Source organism: Panthera leo, chromosome D3 (assembly GCF_018350215.1).
Source record: "Panthera leo isolate Ple1 chromosome D3, P.leo_Ple1_pat1.1, whole genome shotgun sequence".
Taxonomy (NCBI): domain Eukaryota; kingdom Metazoa; phylum Chordata; class Mammalia; order Carnivora; family Felidae; genus Panthera; species Panthera leo.
In genome coordinates, this window is record NC_056690.1 from 59804393 (window position 1) to 59815093 (window position 10701).

A 10701-nucleotide genomic window follows, 5' to 3' on the forward strand; every position below is an offset into this window, starting at 1 on the left:
AGGGCTAAGTATTTCTCAAGTGCTGAGTATAGGGAGATTTGGAATCTCAAACCTATCTTCTGCAATAGCATTTCTCAGGAATCGTCTAAAGAGAAAGTGACATTGCCAAGATAATTTTGAAGAACATTTTATTTAGCTACAATTCTGCTGTCATTTTCTATATGTTTGGTATTTCTGTCCCCTTTTGATTAATAGAGACATTCTCATAAATAAAAGATCTTGGTCTCTAGAAACTGTCTGTCTTGCTCTTTTATTTCTCCTGTGAAGTCATAATCCCCCATTTGTGACATCACAGTCTTTCCACTACAATCAACAGTGATGTTTCAAGCTGGGGATTAAATGCTTCAGAAGAGGAAGAGTTTACAAGAGCAGAGGGACTCTCAAGGAATAAAGATCCAATTAGCATGGAAATGCCCTTTTTAATTGAAAAAAAAAAAAGTAAGGAAAACAAGGGATAAGTAGATAGTCCCAGTGATTGGAATGGTTTCCTTTGTAATAATGAATCTGGCCTTCCTTTTCACTCTCCTTTTCTACCCCTATATCCCCACCCCCACTCTACTCCCCTTGAAGTGAATGAATATTTACTGTTAAGGAAACATTAATGGCAGAGAAAGGCTGTGAACTGTAAATATGGGTATTATTCCTCTGGCAGTAGTTCCTAGGCCTGTTAATTTGACTAGCATTGGCCGCCTGGGTGGCTTAGTCAGTTGAGCATCCAACACTTTGGGCTCAGGTCGTGATCCTAGGGTTGTGAAATCAAGCCCTGCATCAGGCTCTGCGCTGAGCCTGGAACCTACTTGGGATCCTCTCTCTCTCCCTCTCTCTCTCTCTCTCTCTCTCTGCCCCTTCCCCCTTTCTAAAAAATAAGATAAAATAAAATAAAATAAAATAAAATATAAAATATAATAAAATAAAATAATTAAATTAAATTAAAATAAAGTAAATTAAATTAAAATTTTGACCAGGATTGAGGCAAAATTTGAGAATGAGCTGTTGCAAGAGTCAGTTGTGGCCCCAGATATACATGATTTGACCCTGTTCTCCCACTCTAATACCAATTTGTAACGACCCTCATCTCCATTACTAGCTTTCACCATGTTTTGCTAGCCATCCTTCAGTTTCTTAAAATCTCAAAGCTCTTTTCCACTTTAGAACTTTACTATATGCTATTTCTTCATCCAGGAACATTCTGGCTCCATACTCTTCGCAACTTTGTCCTATTGATCGTTCAAGTCCAAACATCAATGCTACTTCCCCTGAGAGACCTACATTGACCCCTTGTCACTTCCATCCACATTAGAACCTTGATAATTGATCTCATTGAAACTTTACACTTCCCTAGTATCATAACTCTATCATGTGCTTATGTGTTTGATGTTTTTGTGTATGATCTGCCTCTTCCACTAAGTTCTGTGCGTCATGAATGCAGGTAACACATCTGCTCTAGTCACTGCTAAATTTCAGCACTTAGGACAAAACCTGCCAGACACATATAAATTTATTAAATTCATAAGGAAAATAAGAATATATGGCCATTTGGGGGGATTCTAAAGAAGAATCCCTGCTTTGAATAGAAGATTAAATGGCTCCTAAATTCACATCAAGCTATACATCTTTATAATTTTTTAAGTAATTCTCCTGATTGTCCATATGGCATGCCCTCTGCTCTCTGGTGTTCCATAACAAAAATGAGTATAGACATAGAACTCAATCAAGGGAAGGGGTCTGATTCTGGGGATTCATCATTTACAAATATTTATGGAGAATGTATATGTGTAAGTAGGTTGACCAAATAATTTATCATCTAATGAGAATTCTTTTATGTGTGAAAAGGGGTGCTAGTGGTAATTATTCTAGGACCTTGGACATAAAACAGAACTGTCTTAGGCTACTTGGGACATATGGTCACCCTATGTATGAGATATTATAGTATATCTTAGAAAACATGGATGTAAAAGAGGAAATATTTCTTACCCTTAAATTTCATATAGTGTATTAGAAAGGTAGTATATATAAACTCATAACTATAAAATGCTGTTATTTTTTTCTCCAGAGGGTTATGAGTAATGTGCTGTGGGTATTCAGAGTAAATATCTATAAAGAGATCAATGGCTGTTTCCAAAGAATCTTTCTTCAAGTGACCCCCACTACAGTATGGCACAAAAAAACATTAGACTATTCTATACAAATGCCCTACATGACAATGTATGTCTGAAAGATCTATCCACAATATAAAGAAAGAGAAGGGAGTTAAGAACTGTGTATAATTTGGATATTTAAGTCTTGTCTATCAAATAAGAACCCTAGGAAAAGACCTTCTTCTTCTCTCACCCTTATACACGATAAACAATTTTTTTGCTCCCTGCATATTCTCAGTCACATTATGTTGATGAATTAGTTGCTTAACTGGTGCTAGGCACAAAAGATTGCTTTGTCATGCTCTAGTGATCAGAATGAGGGCAGTAAGATGATATATCCTTCTTCCTTGTTTTCTGTAAAATCTGGTATCACAGAACTTATAATTCTAGGCACTGGGTTGATGCTACAAAAACATTAGTCCATTACTGGAAACATCAATGGTATTAAGTGGCACGAAATTTCCCCAAATTGGGTCTGAAACTGGTCTATTAAATTCCACCCAAAGATATCATTTTTCCCCAGAATTTGAAACTTAAAAGAAACTAAGTCAAGCTGGACTCCAAATTATTGCAGATGAGGAAACTTCAGCTCATAAGGAAGAAATTATTTGTCTGTCACATACTCAGCAGTAGAGCTCTGACAAAACTCTTGATATCTAGAGCTGTTAAGAATACCTTTTATGCTGCTTCTCATGAGTGAATGCCCTCAACATAACAAGATACACGATTTGCGGCTCCTAATTGAATATCTAAAGTTTCCAGCAGCTCTAGATGTAAGAAAAGATATTTGTGGTATCCATGTCTGAGGGAAAAGGAAGGCTGTATTTCCCCTTCCTTGCCTCACCATATCTATGCATGTAGAAGTCTTTAAAATGGGTAAATCAAGTACTTTTTAAAAAGTACAAAAATATCACTGATCTTCCACTCTTATTATCTATGAACCAAAGGTATAAGAAATCAGAACCCTAAAGCAAATAGTGAAAGCTTAATTGCTCTAGAAATATACATCCTATTGTATTTTCAATTTGGCTCTAAAAAGTTCAGACAATCTCAAATATTCAGGGAATTAGGAAATGGAATTCTCTTTATAGAAGGATGAAAAAGCATTTAGCTTAATTATTTCTTTACTTTCTGTCATGTCCCTATTAGGAATGGACTTTGAGGATTTGGTCAGCAATCCTCCAGAAGAAAAATTTTCACCTCCCCAAAGCATTATCATTATCATTATCATTATCATCATCAACAACAAAGATAAATAATTACCAAGATTAATACAGAGCTTACTGTGTGTCAAACAGTGCTTAAGTTGATATGTATACATAAAATTTAATCTTTCTAAAAGTCCTATGAAATAGGTAATATTGTTATCCCCGCTTTGCCTACAAGGAAACTGTGACCAAAGACACAGTTCTAGTTGCTGAGGACACCAAGTAGTAAGTATGAGTCAGGCTCTTCTGTCATACCTAGGCTTCATGTATTATTCATTGACTTTGTAGATGGATGACTTAAGTGATAGAGCTGTTAGGTGCTACTCAGTCCCAAAGAACAAGAGATTATGTTTTTGCAAAAGCAGTCAGGGAAGGCTGCAGAGATGGAAATGTCCTTAGTTTGCTCCTGAAACTAGTTAAATGTTATTGAGATACATGAGGGAGTTCTAGAAAGTTGGTAAATTGTGGGGAAATCTGTTAGGAGGGCTATGATATTGGTTTGAGTAGAGATGAGTTGAGTAGGTATAAAGGAATGGAAGGCTTACATGAAGCAAAAATGATGGCAGTAATGTGAAAATACACATCAGTAATTAGGACAGCTGGGTGCTCATTAAAAATGTTCTTCCAACCAACTGTGTGACCCAGTAGCTTTCTCATCTGTAAAGACAATAAACTAAATGACCTCTAAAATTCTTCAAGTTTTAACTAATTCTAAAGAAAAAAATAAATCTCAATTCAATGTAGAAAATTGAGGTCCTATAGAAATTAAGTGACTTGGCAAATGTACCTACCACATACCAATAAACAGCAGAACTAGATCTAAAACTCAGGTTCTGACATCCAGCTCTCAAATGGGGAATATTAGGGACATTATTTGCTACATTCATTATTCTAAAAAGTTGCAAGACTAAATATTTAAATAGGTTTAATAAAAATAGTTAAATTTAACAATAATTTTACCTAAAACCACTCATGTAAAAGGGTTTTTTGTTTGTTTTTGTTTTTAAGTAAGTATAACATATCAAACAGCTACTTTTTTAATGTTTGTCCTCCCTTCCCCCAGATTTTTTTTTTCTTTTTCTTTCTTTAAGATAGAATTTGGGACTAGCGAGACCGTTGCAATAACCCAGGCTCAGAATTTGTTATTATTTATCTAAAATGGCATCTTTCTTTCTTTCTGTTTCTTCTATACTGTATGAAAGAAGAGTCATATTGCTCAAAGCTGATGTGGCTTGGGCTGTGTTTGAAAAAAGAAAATGAAAGAAAGGGGAAAACACACACGCGCGCGCACACACACACACGCCAACAACAACACTGATCCTGCAGTTGTTCACAGTGAGGTTCACCCATCAGAGCTGAAAATAACCTATATTTTATTTCCCTTATTTTTAGAAAACTGCCATGGACACAGGGGTGGCCGAGTGGCCAGCTGTGCCCTGAAATGCCTGAAGCCATTGCAATCAGTGCTCCACTGTCTGAGGCTTCCAAAATGAAACACTTTGAACACTCATTCAAAGGTGTGAAAGCATGAAATTGGCACAATGGCCAGCTACCGCAGCACTTCCCATTTTTTTGCACTGCCTTCTGCTTCCCTTGTCTGCTCTTTCCGCTCTCTGTCCCTTGATTCTGACAGTTCTTCAAATGTCTGCTTAAAGAGCTGTGGCAGCCTGGGAGAGAGAACTGGAACGTGTTCTTAGGGAGTCTCTATCTTGAAGTGAAGAAAGCTGAGGGAAAAAAACAACTGCATTCAAAAATCATGAAAAAGTTGGCCTAGGTAACAGACAAGATGGATATGAGAAAGATGATGCATACACGGAGATGCATTAGTGGACAGATCAGTTACTGGGTGAAATCGAAGCACCTCAGCCTTAAATTCACTTTCTTAGCTGTTTTCTATACCATTTCAATCCTATCACTCATTTCCTATCACTCAACTTGATTCAATTAGGACATTCTGCTTCAAGCTTTGGGATGATCTCACTGGATCTTTGTGTGTGTAGAAGAAGCTAGGCCAGTTGCTGCCATATTGATACCCCAATATTTTTACCTGGATATATTGTTGCATAAAATTAAGGCATAGCAAGTTTATATTTCACTCGGCAGGTATTTTCAAAAAAGTTGCCCCAAATGAGCCTGCGCACCAATAATTCTTCCCAGGTTGTCATAGGAAATTTACCCTATATCTGTGCCTTTATCCCTCCTTCCAAGAATGTATTCTGTCTTCTTTTCTACCAGTCTTCATTCAAGAATTTGCCCAACACGGTTCCTTCAGGACACTTCCCTGTATTGCTAGTTCATATTCTCTTATGCCTTTTCTCTCTGTGTAGAGATATGATATTTTGTATACTCCATGTGTTTTTTATTCCATGAAATTATTTTTTTTTCCTGATAAGCCTTCCTTATCCCTTTTTAATTTCTTGTAGTATCCAGGATCATGTAGGTTTGCTGCCTCAGGGATGGGAAATCAACAGTAGAACAATGGAGAACAATGGAGAACAAAAAGTCAATTCTCAGCTTTTTCATATAAAAAGATTTTTCAAAATTCAAAGTGGAAAAAAGAAGTTTTTGAATCTTAAAACTCAGTCTACACCATAAACATTAGATGTAGGAAGAATGTCTGGAGGTAAGAATTGGTGTGTATATTCTGGACTTCATAAATAATAAGTGGACTGGGGAAACATCAGAAGGCAAATTAAGAATTAGATGTTGGTGATTGTCCCCAAGAAGAGGTAACATTTCTATTAGACTATAACTACTAATTATAAGCCAAATACACAGAAGATGAATGCATATATTTGTAATACAAATGGATCCTTCCACTGGCAGACAGCGTGACCTATTTCTTGTGCTCTGTCCTTTCTCAACTTTATGCCTCTTCTAAGGTAGATACTATAACCAGCCTTGGATGATAGCTGTTTATGTACTTATTCTCTGGTTTGATTATAAGTCATTCGAGGGAAAAGACTGTTTTATTCATCTTTGTATAACCCATGATCACTTACTTTATCAATTTCTTAGTCAATCACAGCCAGATAAAATAAAATGGAATTTTTATTTAATAGAATCAGATCTGGAATGGCCTTCCTGTATGTCGGCCTTGTTCTTCTGTGTGTGTATGTGTGTGTGTGTGCATGTTTATGTATTTGTGTCTGTCCAAGTATGTGTGTTTATATGTGGAAGGAATGGGGCCAGGAGAAAAACATAAATTTATTTCATAATGTATCATTTATGATGCTTGAGGATGCAGGAAGCAAAAAATATGCTTTAAATTATCATTTAAAATAAAATTAGGTTTCTCAACAACAGTAAGTACTCAGATCCATTAATAGGTTAATTTACTGACTCCATGTTGACATATTAATAGCATTGCTTCTGTCTTTTAAATGTTTCTCTTTTTACATGTTTCTTTCTCTGAGTGTTGTTCTTTTCTTTGCCCAGTGTCCTTCGTTGTCACTCAGGGTTGTCTCAGTCACCGCCCCCCCCCACTTTTTATATACAAGAATATAACATGTAAGAGAAGAGGAGCTTTCTTTCATGTTCCTTTGTTGTAGTAAAAGAACTTTTGAAGAAGTTCCCCTGTAGTCTTCCCGTTAACTTCTTTATTGGCCAAAGGCAAATGCTAAATTAGTCTCTGGCAAAGTCACTGGGACTACTACAAACTGCTTAAATTCTCAGGATTCTTCATAGTCACACTGAGGAGGATTGGACATAGGGTCCTTTAAAGAAGAAAAGTGTGATGGCAAGTGTCTAATAGAAGTAATAATACTAAGAACAATGATAGTGATAATAGTAACCAGCATTTGTTGAGTGGTTATTCTATTTGAGGCACCCTGCTGAACAGTTCAGTATAATATAGCATTTAATAAACATGGTAACCCTATAACAGATAAGTATATGGAAATCAAGGAATAGAATAGATATGTCCAAGGTGATACAGATAATAAAAGACAAAGAAGAGAGCAGACATTTAAAACAACAGCTGTCTGTCTCCAAAGCTATTATTGTTTCCAGGGTTCCACAGTGAAGACTAGGAAGGAACATATGCTTTTGAAGCTGAGACAGAGATGGGTCTCACAAAGCCAGTGAACTATTTGCTACAGCCACCATGGCCACTTTCTAAAACATGTAATAGGCTTATATAAACATAGTACTTGCTGATTGCAAACTTTCTTGTAATAGGAATATAAACGCTGCTTTCAAGTCTCTATCCCAGACTTCTCTTAATGATCTGTTTTAGGGTCACTCAAAATCTGGATTTCTTTGTCAATTAAACTAACTTAGGGGAGGATAGAAACTGGATGTAGTGGATGATTCAGTCAATCTAATGCATGAACTTGTGAAATTGGACCATGACTCATTTCTTCTCCTTAAAGACAAACACAATCATTAAGGATAGCAACGCCACATCCTCAGACAGTTCTTTGCAAATTGCCGAAGGCTGCTTGCACTGAATTGCCCATCACTGGAGCTTCAAACTAGAGCTCAGATCTCATTTTAAGAGGAGACAATCATTGTATGTGTGTGTTATCTTTTTAATGGCCAAACTCATATGGCTTTATAAAGTGTTTGAGAGAGTTCCAGGCTGATCTCTCCTCCATAGCCCTCCCTCCAAATCCAAATTTCAAAGATTATTGCATGTGCCTGCCTAACCACGCCTTGGCCTTATCCATGCTTTGTACTTACCAGCAGTTGAAAACAAACTGTCCCTTCCTGACCTTGTCTATCTCTAAGCCCTCTAGCTAGTCCAGAATTTGTGTAAAGACACAAGTTAATTCTTGACTCTACACTGCTACACTGTTATATGACTCTAATGTGTGGAAGATTGTGCTTAGCTAAATCCCAAGGACACTGAGGGGAGGGACAAGTTGACATTTCTAGTTATCACCAATAATAGTGTCTGGCAAATGACTGGGCCCACAGTAGGTGTTGTTGAGAAATACCTTCTAATTTGTGTTAATTTACCTTTTCTTAACTCAACATTCCCTATCATGATCTTAGAGTACATTCTGAGGTAGCAGTTTGATCAGTGAGGGTATGATGGGTCAGTTGAACACATTCAATACTGCTAGATAATAGATGGCCCAGAAAATTAAATGATTAAACATTTACCAATCATTTTCTATAGTGCCAAATTTTGCTTGTTACTTTCACTTGTCTGATGTTTACTTCTTTTCCCCCATTTCTTTTCTTATTTATTTTTAGCCCAGTGCCAGACATTGCCCTCTTTTCAGAAAGAAAACTAATAAAAATTCTTAAAATGCAAGCAAACTTGCCAAAATACACACATTATTTTACTGAACTCAAATACTGAAAGATGCAAGTGAAGAATATATCCATCAGCTACTGGATGCATTGATGAGATAAAAAATTGAACATATTCACTTGCCTCCATTTACTCTTTTCAGTGGTTCTGTGGCCTCAAGCTGCTTACTGCAAATTAGATTTTGCCTTAATATGCTAATGTTGAATAAGGGAATTGGACTCTAAATAATTAAGTTGTGAGAAGTACAAAACTAAAGCAATCTATTAATGCAATATGAACATCCCTTGATTATATTTGCAGAATGAATTCACCTGCTTTAAATGGTGAATTAGAATGGAAAGGTAAATTGAAATTTAGAAGAAAATACAATAATAAACCACCACATTCATTTTTCTCCTTTTACTGTTGCAGATGTCAGAGGCTTCATTCGGTCATACTATTCACAAAAGGGCACATTACAATCACTGAGCCACAAGAAGTGTCTCTTGAATGATAAACTGGCTTTCGCCACCATTATCCATTTTCACCCCTCTTTCTGCCCCCACCAGAGGCAACAATTCCATTGCAGTTAATGGGTGTTGTTTTGTTTAGAATTGTTCTTGTAAGATTGTGAACTGATTTTACTTCATGAAATTTGAAGTCATGTAAAAGGGATCATTGGGATATTTACATATTTATTCCTTGCTTTTTTTCCCACTTGGTGGTCCTTTTGGTAAAACTAGGAGTTTCAAGGTCAGTATCCCTTTTCGGCCCTTTGATGGGAATTCACATGGGCATATCTTGTCTAATGTGCCACTGAGAAGTTTTATGAGAAATCTTCCAGTCCCCATAAAAAGGGTTTGGAAAAAAAAAAGAGCACAGCTCTTTCTCAGAATAAGATCCCTAGGCATAAGCTGAAACGGAAGGTCAGTCCAAGAATGAAGACCAGCTAAGATATCAGAGTTGGGCACTTAGGGTGAAGAATTCCATTTTCAGATCCAGGACATCCCAGGGTAAGGCTTCGCTGGACCTGAGGAGTAATATGGGGTTCAGGTTAAGGTTCTGTCTACTGATTTTCAGGTCAATCTTACGGCGATGATGGCTCTATCTTGAAGATCAATAAACAGGGGGCTCTGAGGCACCTGACTCACACTGGATGGGGCTGAGACTGCAAGTGGGAAGACTGGCAGACTGAGCTATGAGGTGGGCAGTGGAGCTGCAGAAAGCAGAGCCCTGAAAGAAAAGAGAGCCAAAGATAGACAGACACAATGCAGGGGCATCAAAACCTGGCTGTCTTGGGAAAGTAAGGCCTCCTCTGATGGGCATATGAATAGATTTACGCTGGAAATCCTATGAGAACTTTAGGGAGGGCACAGCAAAGTGAAAAACAACCAAATAAATAAAAGTCAACCAAATAAAGAGTCGTAAATATTTTCTGAATTTCTCATAGTCTCCACACTATCTATTCTGTTTCCTTGAAAAATTGAATTATGATTCTTGAAAATCACAGCCTTATTGTATTTTTCCACGGCCTTGCCTTAATAGATGATGAATCGTTAAGTAGCACCTGTCACAGGCAAACACCCTTTGCAGTCGTGGCGCATTTTCACCCTGTGAACTGCAATTAAGCCGAGGTTTTTGCTTCCCAGTCTATCTCATTATCACAGATTTGAAAAATAACTAACAATGAAAAGTTTCATATTTGCATATGGAGAACTAATAAATTTACCTTTCCTGACTTGGAAATTAGAAATTGTGAGTGGGAAAGATAGGATTCGTGGAATCAGAAGGCCTGGGCTTGAGTGCCATCCTTGCCTCTTGGTTTGATTTGGTTTCTTTAACTTGAGCAACTGGATCTCCTTTTCCACATCAATAAAACAGAATTGATATTAACCACTTCATAGTGAGGATAAAATAAAATACATAAAAGTTGTCTGGTAACGCTTACCCAGGCACACGCAGTGTTTTCATACACTATTCATGTATAGTGTCCACAGGTAAACCACATATAGTTTAAGGCTTTGAAGAGTTCTTTAATGATGGGCACGCAGACTGCTTCCTGCATCAGCTTGGAGTGCTCATTCTCCATTCTCAATCAATGCTAGTTTTTATT

General features: G+C 37.0%; 1 long non-coding RNA gene across 1 annotated transcript; it reads left to right on the plus strand.

The window, feature by feature from the left end:
• The first annotated feature begins 356 nt into the window (after positions 1–356).
• LOC122203269 lies at positions 357–9931 on the plus strand. The gene is made up of 3 exons (XR_006195109.1): positions 357–438; positions 5770–5969; positions 9669–9931. It is a non-coding gene; the product is annotated as an uncharacterized LOC122203269 (long non-coding RNA).
• Positions 9932–10701: the final 770 nt, after the last annotated feature.